This window comes from Neofelis nebulosa, chromosome 6 (assembly GCF_028018385.1).
Source record: "Neofelis nebulosa isolate mNeoNeb1 chromosome 6, mNeoNeb1.pri, whole genome shotgun sequence".
Taxonomy (NCBI): Eukaryota; Metazoa; Chordata; class Mammalia; order Carnivora; family Felidae; genus Neofelis; species Neofelis nebulosa.
The window spans coordinates 92,436,352-92,455,649 of record NC_080787.1 but is presented as its reverse complement, the minus strand read 5'-3'; the positions used below and the strand labels follow the sequence as shown (position 1 = coordinate 92,455,649).

The 19,298-nt window shown below is 38.7% G+C and overlaps 1 pseudogene; it reads right to left on the bottom strand.

Annotated features, from left to right (window-relative positions):
* The window catches only part of LOC131515451 (uncharacterized), a 103,375-nt pseudogene extending 90,375 nt beyond the window's left edge, over nucleotides 1-13,000 (bottom strand).
* Nucleotides 13,001-19,298: the final 6,298 nt, after the last annotated feature.

Sequence of the window (19,298 nt, the reverse complement as noted above, 5' to 3'; positions counted from 1 at the left end):
GGCTCACAGTTATGCAAGTAAATTGAAACAAAGACAGAGCAAAACTCAGATATTTATTCAGCTGTTGGAAGTTTTATGGGCAACCAGACTACAAATAATGTGAATTATTTTACTGAGAGTTTGCTGAAGAAATGGAGCTTAAACTACCCCCTTCATTTTATTTATGAGTGTTGACGTGTTGATATATGTGTGTATATATATATATGTGTGTGTGTGTGTGTGTGTGTGTGTGTGTGTATGTGTGTGTGTGTGTGTGTGTGTGTAATAAAATGTCTATTCTCAGCATCTTGTTACCTGGAAATTTCCATTAATTGACATAATTGTGGTTCATTGTGGAAATGATGCTATTAATCTATATTATAAGCCTGAGACACTGCAAAATCCTTAAATTAAGTCCTATTGAGACTTGATGTTTATTGCTTTTGAATTCTTTGAGCAGAGATAATTTCTGTGACATGTATGGTGACTCCCTAAACAAAGTACAGAATTATTCAAAAATATTTCACATTTAGATTATGTAAGAGATTACACTAAAAGGCACACAAACACGTATCTCATGATAAAAGCATATAAATATCTCATGTTCTTTAAAGACATGCAAACTAATAAATTATTCTTGCCTATATATATATATATACACACACACACACACAATATGATCTATATTACACACACACACACACACACACACACACACACACACATACAGTTAACCCTTAAACAACAGGGGTTTGAACTGCATGGATCCACTTATATATAGATTTTTTTTTCTATAAATACAATGCATATTGTAAATGTATTTTCTCTTTCTAGTGATTTTCTTAACATTTTCTTTTTTCTAGCTTACTTTATTGTAAGGATATAGTATATAATACCTATATAAAATATGTGATAATCGACTATTTATGCTATGGGTAAGTCTTCTGGTCAGCAGTAGGCTTAGTAGTTAATTTTTGGGCGAGTCCAAGTTATACTCAAATTTTTGACTGCATGGGCTGGGAGTCAGTGCCCCTAATCCCCATTGTTCAAGGGTCAACTCTATGTGATAGTTGTTGGTCCATTTGTGACACAGCAAATCAAAAGGGTGTTGGCTGAAGCCTGCAAACTGTGGTTGGTCTTTCTTACCTGTAATCTAATCGTTGGGAAACCCTTGTGTTATAATAAAAAAATGATAATACAGCAGCTAGATGGTGTCAATGAACTGTAGATAGGGAACAAGAGTGACTTAAAGTCTGATGTCCATGTTGTGATTCCACTAAAGTCTTCCCTGGCACGTTGCACACACTGGAGTAGATACCGAAGTATGCACATAGTGTGAGGTTCTCATTTCTTAGGGATTTTAATGCAATAGATTCTGATTTTCCCACAATGACCTTCGGAAGTGCTATTTGACTCACATAACCCAAAAGCTCACAGGCCTCATCAGCATGTGGGTTCGAATGAGGTCCCTTATTGATGTTATAATCACAATACTTCTGTGACTTTGGAAAGTCACTTACCCTTTTAAAGACCTGTTAGCTTATCTGTAAAATGAAGGTAATAATAGGAACAACCTCATTTTGAATATAGATCAAAGAGGCTGATCTATGTAAAGAATTTAGCAGAGTATCCAGCATATAGGAACTTAAAAATAAATATTGCAATAAAGATAATATTTTATTTATTGATTGGCTTACATTCTATTTTTTAAAACTGATTTGAGGTGATAAAATAAAAAGCAAAAGAAAAGTAGAGATTATATTAATTTTATTTTTTTCCAATAAAATTTCTTCAGAGCAAAATATCTAAAAAAAAAACAGGGGTCATTGGAAGAGTAAGAGTTGTCGGCATCTCAAAAATTCAATTAGAATACATCTTAAAAAGTTAAATCTTAAAAGGTGAACCATTTAATGCATCTGTAAAGTCAGTCAATTTCTATAATTTGAAGATAGATTCAGTTTCATCGTTCTTTCTTGCCTGCAACACAGCTAAAATATAGAGTTTTCATTTTTTTTATCCGACTGAGTTGCTATCAGATTTTTGTAAACCATTCACTCTGGAAGAATGCTTTGTTCTGGAAAAGGCGAGTGCTGGGAAAAACTCAGCAAGACTGCATAGCTTATTCTTTGAAAACTAGCACTTGATAAAGGTGTTAACTCGACATGTAATTCCACTTAGTAAAGGGATCATTGAACAGAATGGATGCAACGATTAAACCATAATTATACACTGTAGCTATAATTATTTTGCAAAGAAAAGGCACATATAACAAATAAAGGAAATATTTAAACACAGGCATAGAAAAGAAGAAAAATCCATTATTTAAGATGAGAAAGGGTAAATATGTGTGGAAATCAATGGAAATAAAAGCAGGCTGGAAATGTTTGCATTGAAATAATTGTAAGAATAAAAAGCATCAGTTATGTGATTCACCAATCACAACAAAACTCTCTTAGGCAAGATGTTTTATAATGCAAAAATTGAGAAAATGGAAAGGATAAATGTTTGTTGAATGGATGAATCAGTGAATGAGTGAATCAGTGAATTGAAGAGGTTAGAGACCTTTGATAAAGTACCGTGCTACCAAGAGGAAATGACCAAATTAAGACATGAAGTTTAGTATAAAACTCAGTTTACTTTTTACCATATTGAGGGTGTTGAGCTAATTGCTTACATCCTTTCTCTAAGAACAAAAAAATAGAGGGCATAGTAAACATTATTCACATTTGGAAAAAAACTAGCAATGAAGACCTCACAAAAATAGCTATTAGATTACAGAGAATAAGGGGAAAAGGTAGTTTCCTAAGCGTGGTGTATTGCTGTCATAGTCAGGTGTGGCAGGCTTACCTGGAAGAAGCTGAGGCAGTCCTGAGGAATTTTAGGGACCAGGCTAGGGCCAGGGCCAGGGTATGAAGGAGAAACAGAGGTACCAACTATGGGAACACAGTCAAGAGACTACATAAGGAGCCAAGAAGATACAATATGGAGTCGTGGGGCGTGGGTCTTTGGGGCTAATACACAGCACTGGTGGCAGTGTCGGGAAGGATGAGATGCCCGACCAGCTGACTGGTAAAAGGATAATCTGATCTAAACAAGGAGGTCGTGATTTTTTAGAACCTTTGATGGTCCGTTTCTTTCATGACTGTGACCAAGAAATCCCAAGTACTTTCCAAAATTTGGGGGTGGGTGGGTCTCAATGGATCTACAAAATGACATTTGAGCATTCCTAGTTTCATCATTGGGGCTTTATTTATGCTTAGTTTCATTTAAAAAAAAATAAGGAATTTTAGGCCGGGACAGAATTTTGGTCTATAGACGTGAAGGTGTTAGTTACCAATAGATGGTTATTAACTTCCAGACACCTCCAGAATCTTACCCAAGTGAGACGTTCCCGTTCTTTGAACAGGCATCACTTTGCTTGATACAAGTCATAACCTCGTTCCAATGGGAACTATCTAGTCAACGGTGGAGGTCACTTCTGCAGACCCTGTTAATGTTCATAACACGCTGACAGTTACCACATTCAATAAAGCCAACAGGATTTTGTGTCCCTAAAGCAATGACAGAAATGAGTTTACAGATATCTCAACTGCCCTGTGCTCTGCGACCATGATCCTTTAACTCTCTCCAACAGAGACCACACAGCTAACCTCTTGTATCTCATGGTTTAGAAGGTCCGGCCACCCTGGAAAGAGGAAAATCATCCCTGCCGCCTGCATCTGCTCCGTTTGCTGAGGCTGGAGGGCCGGCAAAATTAGAGTTTCACTGTGGCTCCTTCTGGTCGTTTTACAATTTGCCAATTTCTTGCAGTGCTTCGGATTGCTACAATCTTATCATTTTCAAAAACTCATCATTACTTGTTCTCTCCGTGTAGATCATTTGTAGTTATGAGGGAAACCTCCCTCTGCTTTTAATCTCACACTGGGGTAGGGTTTCACATTTTACTTCTCAAGTGCACTTCCACAAAAGAGAAATAAATAGGCATTCTGATTCTCTCAAGACCAGAATACTATCATAACTTTTTATCTTTTAAGGCTCTACACTCAAGGGTGGGTAGAGAGGTGTTTTCTTGCTCTCACATGGAATTACTATTAAATATAAGTGTTAAATTTGGATTGACCAGGGAAAGAGGCAAAGAAGCCTAAAAGAGCTCTTGAATAGTCTTTGTCATTAATCTGCTTATAGTAAACAGAAATATTTCTGAAAATGGAAAGTTACATTGTCAAAAATCGTATATGTTTGTGGGCATATATATGTATAATGTGAGTGTATATATGTTATTTTGCAAAGGAAAAATGGATATTATTCTTATTAAACTTAAGCCTTCCTGAAAAGATGGATGTTGTGGAATAAACTATTACAATTCAGGTAACAACAACGATAGGGTTAAGCTAAGACAGACATGAGGGATGTCAAATATTTGGAACTCTGTTGGAAGTTTCACTCCAGCAAAGCATAGAATCTAATCTGATGCATTCTTTACTGGGCTTGCAAAAATTGGATTCTGTTTGTGAGGTTATAACTACTGAGAGCCTGAGTGACCTTTTCTTTTCATGACTATGACCTCAAATATTTGGCCCCACTCAAGAAAATTTGTTTTGGGGTAGTCTAGAGATATCATAGAACCTGAGAAAGTGTGTGTGTGTGTGTGTGTGTGTCTGTGTATGGAGGGACCTGGGGGGGTGTTGAAACGGATGGGTTCGGAAGGAGCCATCTTGGCCTGTCACTTAAGTAAGAAAGGAGAATAGTCAAGAATGTGAAAATTAATGAAACTATAGGGAAAATTACTGCCCATTGTAGAGATTTGGGCAAAGGGCTGCAAAACTAGACATTGTCAGATAAAATTTAGACTTTGGGAAAGTAAATTTCTTAAACCTCAGAGACAATGCAGGTATGATTCTCTGATCAAAGACTCTAAAAGGGTAGCAGCTTAGGTAAGATGAGCTTAGGTAAGATAATTAAAAAATCATTTCAGTTGAATAAAGGGTGGAGGCAAAATAGCTAATGACACGGCAGTAGCCCAGGACCCCTCAGATGAGTTCCAGATATGTACTAAAGATGGCGAGAGGGCCATGTTATCAATGTTAGAGCGACATGGTCTTACAAAATAGAGCAGCCACACAACACACTTGAAGAATAATTGTTTACATTTTAATGAACATTTTTTAAAAAATTTTTTTTCAACGTTTTTTATTTATTTTTGGGACAGAGAGAGACAGAGCATGAACGGGGGAGGGGCAGAGAGAGAGGGAGACACAGAATCTGAAACAGGCTCCAGGCTCCGAGCCATCAGCCCAGAGCCCGACGCGGGGCTCGAACTCACGGACCGCGAGATCGTGACCTGGCTGAAGTCGGACGCTTAACCGACTGCGCCACCCAGGCGCCCCTTAATGAACATTTTTAAAGCATTTTTATTTAAAATTTTTTTAATGTTTATTTATTTTTGAAGGAGAGAGAGACAGAGTATGAGTAGGGGAGGGGCAGAGAGAGAGGGAGATACAGAATCTGAAATGGGCTCCAGGCTCTGGGCTGTCAGCACAGAGCCCGACGCGGGGCTCGAACTCATGGACCTCGAGATCATGACCTGAGCTGAAGCTGGACGCTTAACCAACTGAGCCACCCAGGCGCCCTTTAAAGCATTTTTAAAACGTTTATTTACTTTGAGAGAGAGTGTATGAGGTAGAGTGAGAGAAAGAGAGAGAGAATCCTGAGAAGGCTCCCACTGTCAGTGCAGAGCCCAATGCGGGGTTCGAACTCACAAACCGTGAGATCATGGCCTGAGCCAAAGTCAGATGCTCAACCAAGTGAGCCACCCAGTCTCCCCTATAAATGTTTGAAGGAAGAATGAACAAAGGCAAAGTTCTCTTTGCATCTTCTGCTTTGCATGTCCATCCAGAGGAATAATTTCCAAAGCAGAAAGTGTGGGAGGTGAGAACTGAGTGTGGGGAATAGCCATTTACCCTTGTGGATAATTGGTGATTTGGTTCATTAAATCAAGCACTGGCTGCTTTTGCCTATACAACTCCTCTCTCTGGTAACAAATTGCATATGTCTTTGTATCTGCATTGTTTAGTACATTTCTCTCAAAGGGAGGGGTTTCTATTTTTGCTACCAGCAGCCATTATGTTCAAGGCACATGGTTTTGAAGACTTGGATTTTCCTTCTGTTCTCACTTCTGTGTGTACAGAAATGTCTGAAGTTTAATCTTCAGGAATCTGAGATAAATGAGACTGGCCATTGAATTGATTTCTTCATTGTGGGTAAGAATGACCCCAGGAGCAAATGAGACTTGGGAAATCATGATACTCTTCAGTTCCTCAGTTTGACAGTTAACCTGCTAGGAAGAGCCCCACATCCAGTTAGACTAAGAAGGGTCGTATGAGTGTACAAAACAGTGAACAAAACCGTCCAGAAAATCAGAGGCGATTGAACTTTATGTCCCTGCCCAACTGCAGCGTTACTCAGAATTTATGGCTATGCCAGCCTTTGCACCCTCAAAACATTTTCCCAAGTATTTTAGGATTCTCACATAAATATTGCTGCAGTAAGTATCATCAACATTTAGTAGCTGTTTTTCAAGAATAGCCAAGTGACATTATTATGGTCTGCCATCAAACCAGGGGAGGTGTGGAGGAGGCCAAAGCTGATCATTGCAGAGAAAGGCGATATTTATACAGACACACAAAGCAGAGTTTATGCCTAAGAATCTATATACGTTTCCACATATTAGCAGCATATTTGGGTCTTCTGTCTGCTTTTGGTACAGTGCTCCTCATAAGTTTCCATCCAAATATTTTTAATGAGAGAGGAGGGTGAATGTGTGTCTACCTCATAGATAAATTTTTTGAGGTCATGTGTTTATTTTTAAAAAGGTGTGTGGATTTTGAATTCAATGAAAAAAGGATTATAGAGTACTATTTTGCCCTGGCACATTTCCCAACTGTCTTAGGAAAATTATCTCACACTATAGTATAAGGATCACCTGGAATTCTTGTTCAATTTTTTTTTTTTTTAACATTTATTTATTTTTGAGACAGAGAGAGACAGAGCGTGAACAGGGGAGGGTCAGAGAGAGAGGGAGACACAGAATCCGAAACAGGCTTCAGGCTCTGAGCTGTCAGTACAGAGCCCGATGCGGAGCTTGAACTCACGGACCGCGAGATCATGACCTGAGCTGAAGTCAGATGCTCAACCGACTGAGCCACCCAGGCGCCCCTGGAATTCTTGTTCAAAATGTGAATTCCTGGTCTCTACATTCACCTCCTCCCTCCAGATCCTGAATAGGTGAGTGTAAGTTAGGCCTGGAAATAAGAGCCTCAGGAGACTTGTTCTGTTTTGATGAGCCAAGTAGCATACTAAGAGAAACCTGGCTCTAGAAACAGCCTTGTGGTGTCTTGTTACCTCACTTTGAGAACCATTTCTCTAAATGTTCTAGGAGTATCCTCCACAGAAATGGATAATCCACTCTCAGCTTTGTTGACCATCCCTGCCCTTCACTAATCCTGTCTGTAGTCAACCAGTCTGAACTCCTTCTGGCTTTCTTACAAGACCCACATCTCTCCATCGTCAGTCTTTTCACTAGAGTTGTTCTCAGCCAGTCCCTAAACCTGATTGGCACATCCTCAAATTCTATTGATCTTTCCTGGCTCTCAAATGCTGCCTTCCCTACAAGAGCCTGTCCTTCTCCACCCACTCAACTTGCCATGATTTTTCTCCTGAGCTCTCTTCAATCCTTGTCTTACTACTTTTATCCATGTTTTATCCCTCCTAATTGAGCCTAGGTTCCAGAGAAGGAGTCCATGTCAGATACATCTCTGAGTCACTTGCTGCCTCACGGTCCTTTGAATGCAATACATGTTCAAGAGAAGAAACAAATAGCTACTACTTAGCTCTGGTAATGTGGTGATCGATTGGAATGGGCTTCTTTTTTTGTACCAGTATGTATTTCTCTTAATTAGGTGGGAAGAAAATCCAGAAAGGATCACAGCAGTGATGCGATGAAAAAATGGATATTTGGACCCATAGAAATAAAAGCGAACTCTGATCTCAACTATGTAAATTAGTTAATAATTATATATCACTATTGCAACAAGAGTGCCACACTAACACAAGATGTTAATAAATAAGGAAAACTAAGTGGGAGGAGTTTGAGGCGATATGTAAGTCTGTACTTCTGCTCAATTTTTCTGTAAACCTGAAACTGCTCCCCAAATTAAGTCTAGTGTTTTTAAAAAGTTTAAAAAATGGGTATTTGGTAGTGAGAGGAAGAAAAGAAGCGACCGAGTAAGGTGAAATGATAAGAAATTAATCTAATAAGAAGAAATCCCCCAAAGTTTGTTATGAGTGGTATTTCAAGAGTAGGAATACAAGGCCTGGCTTGCTATGGTTGGGGACACTCTTTCGTGGTTGTTTATGTATAACACTTCTAAAGAATTCTTTGAACTTGGCTTTTTCATTAGTGAATAAGATTTTCACGCTGAGAAACATTTGATAAAACCAAAGTATAATAAGCAAACATGAACCTGATAATAAACACTGCCTAAGTAAGAATTTACCTTGTTACAAATGAGAGTAGGATTGGCAATGTAAGTGTATTTATAAGGGCAGAGGTGGAACAGGGCTGTAGGGGGATTGCATTCTACCAAGGAGTTTAAAGAATACTTTCAGTGTAACGAAGAGACATATGATAGCATCAGCCATCATGGTTTGACATCAAGAAAGATAAGGGGGAAAAAAGTGATAAGGGGAAGAGAGGGAGAGAGCAAGAGAGAGAGAGAGCGCGAGAGGGAGCGCTTTATAGAGCTGGGCTCACACATACTCAGCAGTTCATTTCAGAAGAAAAAAATAACAGTTTTCAATTTATGCACACTGTAAGTATCTAAATGATTCAATGTAGACTATCATACCACAAACTCCTTCAGAATAATATAGTCAGCACAACCTGTAAATTTGAATTGGTTTTAACCTTCATCAGGGTTCTCCATCCTCCATTTAGTGTTATAGCAACCCAGGATCTGCCTCTATTTTGTTGCTAAGCCATTTTCATGTGCATTAATATATATAAAATTATGTATACTTCATATGCATTTCTCCATAAATAGAAAAGGGATGTTTGCACCGAGTACGTGTTTTTATTTAGCTTTCTTTTCCTCTGTTGATATGAGAAATACCATTTGTAGTTTATGAGGATACTTTGTACGTATACCAGACAAGGTAGTTTGCTCTCAGGGCAAAAGTTCTACATGCAATTGACTCCTCAGGCTGCATCTTTTCGGAAACACCTACCACACCATCGTGCAGCGCAGCGCTCCTCAATCTTTGATGTGTAAGCGAACCATCTGGAAATCTTGTCAAAATGCAGATTCTGAATTGGTAGGTGTGGAGAGGAGTCTGAAAGCCTGCATGCCTAACAAATCCCCTGTGTAGCAGGGTGCGGAGAGTCATATGATATGATCTTATTTATTTATTTTTTACACTTTATTGTAAGCTGTGGACACTCCACAGAGGAGGGAAGTCTGTTTTTTTTTTTTTTTTTTTTTTTTTTTCATTGATCCTTTCAGATGCCCTAAGGTTTAACATGTTGTTTGTCTCTTCCTTCTGTGTGTAAGGCCAGTGGGTATAAAATGTTTGCATGAATACCTCCAAACACCATACATGCTACAGCATGTGCTGTGCATAAAAGAGACTGTATGTAGTCAGATAATAAATGCAATCATCAGGGGCAAGCCTTCTTTCCTTTCTCAGAAAGACAGATTAAGGGCAGCCAGTCTGGCATTTGGCTATTTTGCACAGAAAAGGAGGTATTCTCCATCATAATTTTTTTAAAAAAGGTAAAGTGATGATGAACTGGCAATTAAAAATAGACATTTTCATGAGTTTAGGGATGATTTCTCAGTGGCCTTGTTCTAGGGGAACTTCTGCCCTCTGCAAATTTTCACACGGTTTCATGACGAAACTCTATATAGACAATATGGAACACCTTAGATCAGTATTTCTTGTGTAAATGTATTTAGCATAAACAGACCCATTGATGAACTCACAAAGACTGTCTGCAACTCCAAATTTTCCTGCCAGAGGAATGCTTTAACCTGCAGAAAGCACTTTGCAGAGCAGCTGAAGTCAGAGTAGGGGAGGGGTGGGCAGAGTGAGAATAATGGCAAGCAAGAGAGACAGCTTCAGCTGAGGGAATTCACTCCAGAGGAGGAAAATGTGTTCAGCTCCCCAACCTTGCAGGTAGCATGTTTGGCTGCCACAGGAGCACATTATTTGTTCTTTTTCCCTGACACTGAACTAAAGAATGCATTGTGGGAAAACCCATCGTGACATATGACACAGTGCAAAGGAAGATCACAGCGTGAGGCAGCATCAAGGGGTTGACATGGCCTTGATGCACTCGGGCACAGCACGGGGTCGCCGGGATGAGTGGCTCCTTCCAACGGAAGCCCTGGTGCAATTTGCACAATGCTCCTGAGAGCTCCCGGTGAAGCCCCAAGCCCCCGTAAACTGGGCCAAAGAGGAGAGCAAAGACCCTGCCCCCCTGCCTGCAGACACACAAAGGGAGGCATTTCAAAAGGAGCTTAGTTAAAAGGAGGAAAAATTATACACAAATATTAGAGGAAAATTGAAATGGATTTTTAAAAAGAAATCTAACAGTAAGAACGGGAGCAAAGAGGATGGGAAGGAAATGGGAAGTGCAGAGAACTGGCTGGCAAAGCACATATCAAAGTGATGTGTTAAACTTTCTTCTTTTTCTTTTTTTCAGAGAAAGACTCTTGGGAAAGCTACAAGTGAACCTGATTTGTTTTGGTTAAAGAGTCTTCCCGCTCCTCGCTCTCTGGTAACTTTTCAGCAGCTGTCCGCGTCCAAATGAAAGTTGGCGCTGGCGGTGGGGGTGTGGGGGGTGGGGAAGGGAACCCCCTCCCCCCCACCCCGCAAGCCCAATCAGGGCTACTTTCTATCCTGTCTCCCAGCAAAAGGCCCTCCTCCACGCCTTCTCCCTTGTTGCGCCTGCTTGTCATCATATGCCACTTTTTGTTCATCAGATTTACATTTCAAAATTTCCGTATTGCTGCCGTACATTAATTATTAATCTCCCACCAGCCCCTTCTGTGGAAGCATTTTAAACTTTGATTTTGCTATCCATTCTGAGGAGGATAAGCTTTAATCATGACCCCTTACTACTGGGTCTTTTCCTTTTCTTATTCTATGAGGAATTTACTGTATATGTTGCTAGATGTGTACACACTTAGGAGGACCTCACGGATTTTTTTTTGAAGCAGCCTCTAAATGCTGGAGATTGAGAATCACCATTGTCTTCCAGGGTCGTCGAAAGCTCTTTTGACCGATTCTGGGTTATTTTACACACAAGGATTTTACTAAGATTTAATTAGGGTTACGGTAGTAAAAAATTAACCAATTTTGTTTTGACTCTGTTAACCAGCTGCCTGCTGTTCAAGCCACCACGAACTGTCAGACCAATTGTCGCCGTGGCCCCTGCCTTTGATGGGGTCTTCCCTCTGCTTGTAACCCCAGAGGTTGCTTGAGTGTTGCTTGTTGCTTATTGATTTCATTTCACATTTAATCAAAGGAAACAGATCAAACTTACCATTTCAAGTTATCTTTCAATGTGACTTCTTGATGGTTATGATTTTTTGGTAACATTTCCGTCTCTGAAATCAGCTTACTCCCTGTGCCAGCCATTCTTAATATTTTAGGAGGATCACTTATCTCTAAGAGTTTTATAAAAGCTATAAAGGTGAAGTATGTGTGCGTGCGTGCGTGTGTGTGTGTGTGTGTGTATGCACTCGTGCACATATACTTTCTCCATACTATCTCAGGAGGTCCCCAGGGCCCTGAACGATTATGCATGAAACTTTAAGGTTCTTGGACCTTAGATCGAGAATTCATGATTTAGCATAGAAGTTCCTGAGTTTCGGGGCGCCTGGGTGGTTCAGTGGGTTAAACGTCTGACTTCGGCTCAGGTCATGACCTCACGGCTCGTGAGTTCGAGCCCCGCGTCGGGCTCTGTGCTGACAGCTCAGAGCCTGGAGCCTGCTTCACATTCTGTGTCTCCCTCTCTCTCTCTGACCCTCCCCTGTTCATGCTCTGTCTCTCTCTGTCTCGAAAGTAAATAAACATTAAAAAAAAAATGTTTAAAAAAAAAAAAAGAAGTTCCTGAGTTTCACTGTCCCACTTTCTGACCTCTACCTACCATGAACCCCAGCTGGAAGCTGTGTTGTATTTAATATCACATATAAAGGGTCCTAACATGATGTCTGTATCAGTTGTACAGTTTAGTGGTTGTGTAGAATTTTGGGTACCAACTCTGTTAGTTTTTGGTGCTGCAGCTGAATTTACTTGGTGCTATATTCTACGTGAGGTCCTCTTGATTTCACTTTTGCTGTTGAGCAATGGGTCTGATGTTGTAAATACCTGTTGAAGGATCACAGCTCATGGAAGAAAACCACCTGACTAGGAAGCAGGTGAGATGGCTTTAGGGTCCTTCTTGCTATGACACAACTGTGTGACGTTGGGCAAGTCACTTCATCTTTCTGGGCTTTAGTTTCCTAATAATAGCTACCAATTATGGTGTCCATGCTATGTGCTGGCTAAGTGGTTTACATCTTTTGCCGCATCTCATACTCACAAGGACCATAAGAGACCACTTCTGTTAGCCTCACTTGAGAGTTGAGAAAACTCAGGTTTGGAAAGGTGAAGAGGGCAGAGCCTGGATTTGCACTTAAATGTGTCCTCTTGAAGAGTCCAAGCTTAGTGATTTTTGTATTCTCTGTGCTGCACAGCTTACTGTGTAAAGTGAGGCACTGGGACTAAACCACCTCAAACATCGTACAGCTCTAAAAGAGGCCACTAGGAGCCCTATGACTAGAAAATATTCTAATCCTTTAAAAAAAAGATTTAAAAAACAGCTGTTTTGAGGTATAATTTGACAAACAATAAACTGCTTATACTTAAAGTGTACCTTTTGTTGAGTTTTGACCTACCTGTCCATCTGTGAAGCCATCATCGCTATCAAGATAATGGACGTATCCATTACTCCCTAAAGTTTCACTTGCCCCTTGGTAATCTCTCCTTCCCAAACTTCCCTGCACCTCGTCCAAAGGTAATCGCTAATCTACTTTCTGTCACTATAGATTAGTTTCCGTTTTCTGGAATTTTTTTTTGATAAATAGAAATCTCTTGTCGTTATATAAGTTTGATTTCCCCAGTGAGTAGTGATGCTCAGCATATTTTTATGTGCTTACTTGCTGTTGTGTATCATCCTTGGTGAAATGCCTGAATCTTTTGCCCATGTTTTGAATTGAATTGTTTATTGAATTTTGAAAGATCTTTACATATTCTGGATGTAAGTCCTCTACTAGGTATAGGATTTGAAAATATTTTATCACAGTGTGGTTCTTAGAGTCTTTGGTAGTGCAGCAGTTTGAAACTTTGATGAAGTCCATTTATCAATTTGCTCTTTTATGGATCATGTTATAGTTGTATCTAAGAACTCTATACCTAACCCAAGGGCACAAAAGTTTTCTTCTAGAAATTTTATAATTTTAATTTTTATAATTAGTTCATGATCCATTTTAAGTGAATTTTTGTGTATGATATGAGGTATGGATCAAAGTTTTTTGTTTTATGTTTTTATTTTTTGCATATGGATATACAATTTTTCTAACAATATTTATTGAAATATTTTTTTGCATATGGATATCCAAATTTTTTTTGCATATGGATATCCAATTTTGCCAACAATATTTGTTGAAAAGTCTATAAATCCTTTACTGAATTGCCTTATACATTTGTCAAAGATCAGTGTTATATAAATATGTAGGGGTCTATTTCTGGACTCTCCTGTTTCACTCATCTGTCTATTTTTGTATGTATGCCAGATTGTCTTAATTATATGAGCTATAAGACAAATTTTGAGATGAAGTAGTCATATCTCAATTTTTAAAAATAATAATAGTAAATAAATAAATGAGAAATTATGCCAATCTACATAAACTATTCCAGAATATTGAAGAACAAATATTTACCAACTTTTTGTTTTTCAAAATTGTTTTGATTGTTTTTGGGTCCATAGAATTTCCATATGAATTTTATAACCAATTCATCAATTTCTATAAAAATGCATGCTGGAATTTTGATTGGGGATATGTTGAATCCTTAGATCAATTTGGGAAACACTAACCTCTTAACAATATTGAGTCTTTTGACCCATGAACATGGTCTATCTCTGCATTTATTTAGCTGTTCCTTACTTTTTCTCAACAATGTTTCCTAATTTTTAGTGTATAAAGTGTGACACATCTTTCATGAGATTAATCTCTAAGTTTCTCAAAATTTTGTTGCTATTATAAATGCTATTGATTTTTAATTTTGATTTCTGATTGTTCAATGCTAGTGTACAGAAACAATAGATTTTTCCATATTGTCTTGTGTCTGCAATCTTGCTAAACCCACTTATTAGTATTTATGTGTTTTTTTGTAAATTCCATTCCTTATTTAGACATCTCTTATCTGGGCAATTGTGCTGTATGTGAATAAAAACCGTTAATGACTTCCTTCCCAATACGATGCCTTTATTTCTTTTTCTTACTTTATTGCACTGATTAGACTCTTCTACAATTTTGAACAGAAGTGATAAGATCAAAGTCTTGCTTTGTTTCTGACCTCAGGGAAAAATCATTCGTTCTTTCACCATGAAGTATGATATTGCTGAAGTTTTAAAAACATTTTTTAATGTTTATTTGTTTTTGGGAGGGGGGAGGGAAGAGAGAGAGAAGGAATGGAAGAGAGGCAGAGACAGGGAGACAGAGGATCCCAAGCCAGCTCCGCGCTGACAGCAGAGAGCCTGATGCCGAGCTAGAGCTCACAAACCGTGAGATCATGACCTGAGCTGAAGTTAGTCACTTAACCAACTGAGCCACCCAGGTGTCCCTGCAGTCTTTTACATATATGCCCTTTATCAGATTAAAGAAATCTCCCAATAGATGTCTAATTTGCTGTAAGTTTCTGTAAGAAATATATAGGGAGAGTTTTCAAATACCTTTTCTGTTGTTTTCTAATATTAAAAAATCTTCTGTTGTTATGTAATATTAAAATAAAAACCACTAAAAATAAAAGTTTTTAATAATGTTAATACTATGTTATGTTTTTAAATTGCATTAGTTGAATTTTTAAACCTTTTTTAAAATGTTTATTTACTTTGAGAGGGAGAGAGAGAGCAGGATAGGGGCAGAAAGAGAGAGAGAATCTCAAGCAGGCTCTGCATTTTAGTGCAGAGCTGACGTGAGACTCCATCTCATGAACCATGAGGTCATGATCTGAGCTGAAATCAAGAGTCAGTTGCTTAAATGACTGGGCCACCCCAGGTGCCCCTGCATTAATTGAGTTTTGATTGTTAAAGCAACCTTAAGAGAAATTACTCCTTGATCATGATATATTCTCTTGTTAACATTGTTAGATTTGACTTGATCAAATTTTGTTTAGAATTTTTGAATCTATGTCCATGAGGAATGTTGTTCTGTACTTTATTTTTGTATTGTAATAACTTTGGTTTTGCTGTCAGGGTAATGATGCTGGCTTTATAGAATGAGGTGGGAAGTATTTGCAGCCCCTCTTCAATATTCTGGAAGAGTTTGTGCAGATTTGGTATAATTTTATTTATTTACTTATTAGTTTTAAAAATTGAGATGTAATGGATATCCAACATGGCAGAAGTTTAAGTTGTACAACATGTTGATTTGAAACATTTATGTATTATAATTTTATTCCCATGATAGCATTAACCAACACGTCTGTCACATCACATGGTTACCATTTTTTTTTTTAATGATAGTCTAGTCTCTTAGCAACTTTGAAGTATATAATACGGTATTGTTGACTATTATCACAATGCTATGCATTAGATCTCTGGAACTTATTCATGGACTAACTGCAAGTTTATGCCATTTGACCAATATTTCCCCAACACACAACTAGCCACAATTCTACTCTGTTTCTGTGAGTTAAGCTTTTTTAGATCCCACATACAAATGATATCATACATTTCCCCGTTGCCTGCAGGGTCCATCTATGTTGCAGCAAATGGAAGAATTTCTTTCTTTTCATGGCTGAATAATATTCCATTGTATATATACCCTTTCTTCTTTATCCATATATCTATGGTGGACACCTATGTTATTTCCATATCTTGGCCATTGTCACTATTTTTGAGCTATTTGATTATTATATGTTTTGGTGAAGCTATCTTTATGTTTCTTGTGCTTGGACTTCTATAATTGCTGATCTGTAGGCTTATAATTTTCATCCATTGCAGAAAAATTTTGGCTATCTTTAATTTTTTTGTGTGTGTGCTCTCTTTCAATTATGCCATATATATATGTATGTATCTATATATGTGTGTATATATATATATATATATATATATATATATACACACATATATATATAGTGCTCTGCTCATGTATATAGCATTTCATGCTCATTGCTTTGATTCTCTTTTCTCTCTGCATTTCATTTTGGATAGTTTTAGTTATTGTTTCTTCAAGTTCATCAATATTTTCTTCTACAACGTCTAATCCAGCTAATACTACTCTTAGTGCATTTTTTATCAGACATCTCCTAATTTTTATTTTCTACGAATTCAACTTAAATCTTTTCATTTCTAATGTCTTTGTATATTAAGTCAAAAATCTGTATTCCATGTATTGATTTATGGGTCATATTTTTCTGCTTCTTTGCATATCTGGTGATTTTTGATTGGGTGTGTGATCTTATTTGGTGCTAGATATTTTTCCATTCCTGAAAACAGTCTTATGTATATTCTGGGATGCAGTTATATTAATTATGTACAAACAGTTTGAGGCTTTTGAATCTTGCTTTTTTTTCTCGTCATTTGTTAAATGGGTCTGCAGCAGTGTTCACTCCGGGGCTAATCGTTCCCCACGACTGAGGCAAGACCTCCACCAAATATAACGTGGGATGTAAGGTTTTCCAGGCTGGCTGTGGAAACAGGCATTATTACTCCTAGCCCTGTATGAGCTCTGGGCACTATTAACTCTAATTCGTTCACATCATTCTTTCCTGGACAGCACGAAGTTTGCTCATACACATTCATGGGTCGGAACTCAGCTGAGTCCTCAAGGAGAGCCCCTGCCAATCTTGGAAGCTCTCACTCTGCTTTGCTTCAGGGGCTGTAATTATGCAGGAAAGTGGGGTATGAAAGATGGGTTTGCTTTCTGTGGGTGGAGAGGATACTGCAAGGCATCTAGGTATGAGAATTCCTAGAAAATGGGACTGTGGAGGACTAAAAGCACCATCCAAATGACACTCTTGAGGAGAGAGTGAGAAGAGTCATTCGGTTTAAACTGAAGTTTCCTGCATGAAAGAATGCAGTCCTTGTGGAAAAGTGGGCTAATTCCTCTTCGAAGGACATTTGGTCTAAAGCAATGAAGACTGGGGCCAGATTTCTACCTTTAACTAATATATCTCAAGGGTCTAACTATGCTAAAGAGTGGCAGATGGTAGGTAGACATTGAAACTTGCGGTTCCGTCCCAAGGAGCTCATCTGTCTCAAGGGGTGTGGGTGCTATAGGTGGAGCAAGACCCAGATTCAGGAGATTTTACTCTATTCCTCAGAACCTAGGGATCTAATGACTGGCTTTGCAAAGGGCCTGATGAAATGAAAGCCATGCTTTAGAGAGAATCTGGCGGTTGTGTGCTATAGGTACAGGACAGGGAAGAGCCTGGGAAAATCAGGAAGAAGATTTCACAATTGGATGCGAAAAGCTGGGATGGAAGCAGTGGGGCTGGGCAAGGAAGGGGCAAATACGGAAAAAGAAGAGTTGCCGTCATTCTCAAATCGACTTGCTAAGCGAGGTAGGGGCAGGAGGCAGCCCAGGGTGACTTGAAGGCTTGGAGGAGGCTTGATTGATAGAAGGCTGGTACCAGGAATAGAAGTAGGGATGACAGAAGAGGAACTTGTTTCAGAGTGAAAATGACAAATTTATTTTTAGGTGTTTGAATTTTGAGGTGACAGTGGCATACCAAAGTAGATATATACAGCTTTGGGTTGAAAATATAGGACTGTCGGGGGAGTTCAGGGTGCAGGATATAGATTTAGGGCGTTCTCCTGATGAAATTATAGTTCAATTCATTCGCTTAGTTGTTCATTGACCAAGTGATTGGAATCAGCAGTTTGCCAGATGCTGAGCTTGAAATTGGGATGCAAAGACACAGAAGTGTGGCCTCTGTCTTTGAAGAGCAGGGAGCGGGATGTTGTAATACCATTTGCTATAGGCTAAGAGACTCATGTTTGTGGTAGAATGGCAGCACAGTGGAATGACACTCAACTCAGAGTAGGGGTGCTGGGAGGGCCTCCTGGAGCTGCTGTCCCCTGAGCTGTGTCCTATAACAAGTAGAGGTTCATCAGGGAAAGAAGGAGGTGAAGGGTATTTAATAGACCAAACAGCATGTGAAAAGGTACAGAGGCAAAAGGGAGCATGGACTATTTGGGATCTGGCTAGAGAAATGGATCCATGTGAGGGAGAGGAAAAAGAGAAGAGGGCAGAAGTTAAGCTGTGGAGCGCCTAGTAGGGCTCTTGGTGACTTCAAGCTGCTTTGTAGAACATACAAATGGGATGACCAAAAGCACTGGACTCCATATTGTGGGTTGTGGGTTTCTCTTAAGCTTGGAAGCAATTTGGTAAGAGTAGCAGTTTGTGAACCGGAAGACTTTATGTTAAGTGAAATAAGCCAGATACAGAAAGAAAGAAACTACATAATTTTACCTATGTGTGGAATCTAGAAGAAAGTCAAATACATAGAGGCAGAGTAGGCCAATGGCTACCAGGGGTGGAGAGAAAATGGGGAGATATTGGGCACAAAGTTGCAGTTATGTAGGATAAATAAGTGTAGAGTTTTAATGTACAGAATGATGACCATAGTTAATAATAGTGTATTGAATACTGGAAATAGACTAGGACAATAGATTTCAGGTGCTCTCATGTGAGAAGAGCTGTTCATTAGTTTAACTGAAATAACTATTTCACTAAATCTGTATATCAAATGATCATATTGAATGCTTTAAATATATACGATTCTTATTTTAAAAATCAAAGAAATAGAAAGACTGCTCCAGCAACAGTGTGATGAATTGATTGGAAGAATGAAAAGCTGAAGTCAGGAGCACTAGTTACACGACTTCTTTAGTTACGAAGGAGAAATGAAGAGGGCCCGTTTTGAGACAGTGTCAGTGGGAATGGGGACAAAGGGATAGACAAAAAGATGGAAAAGTTCTAATAGGC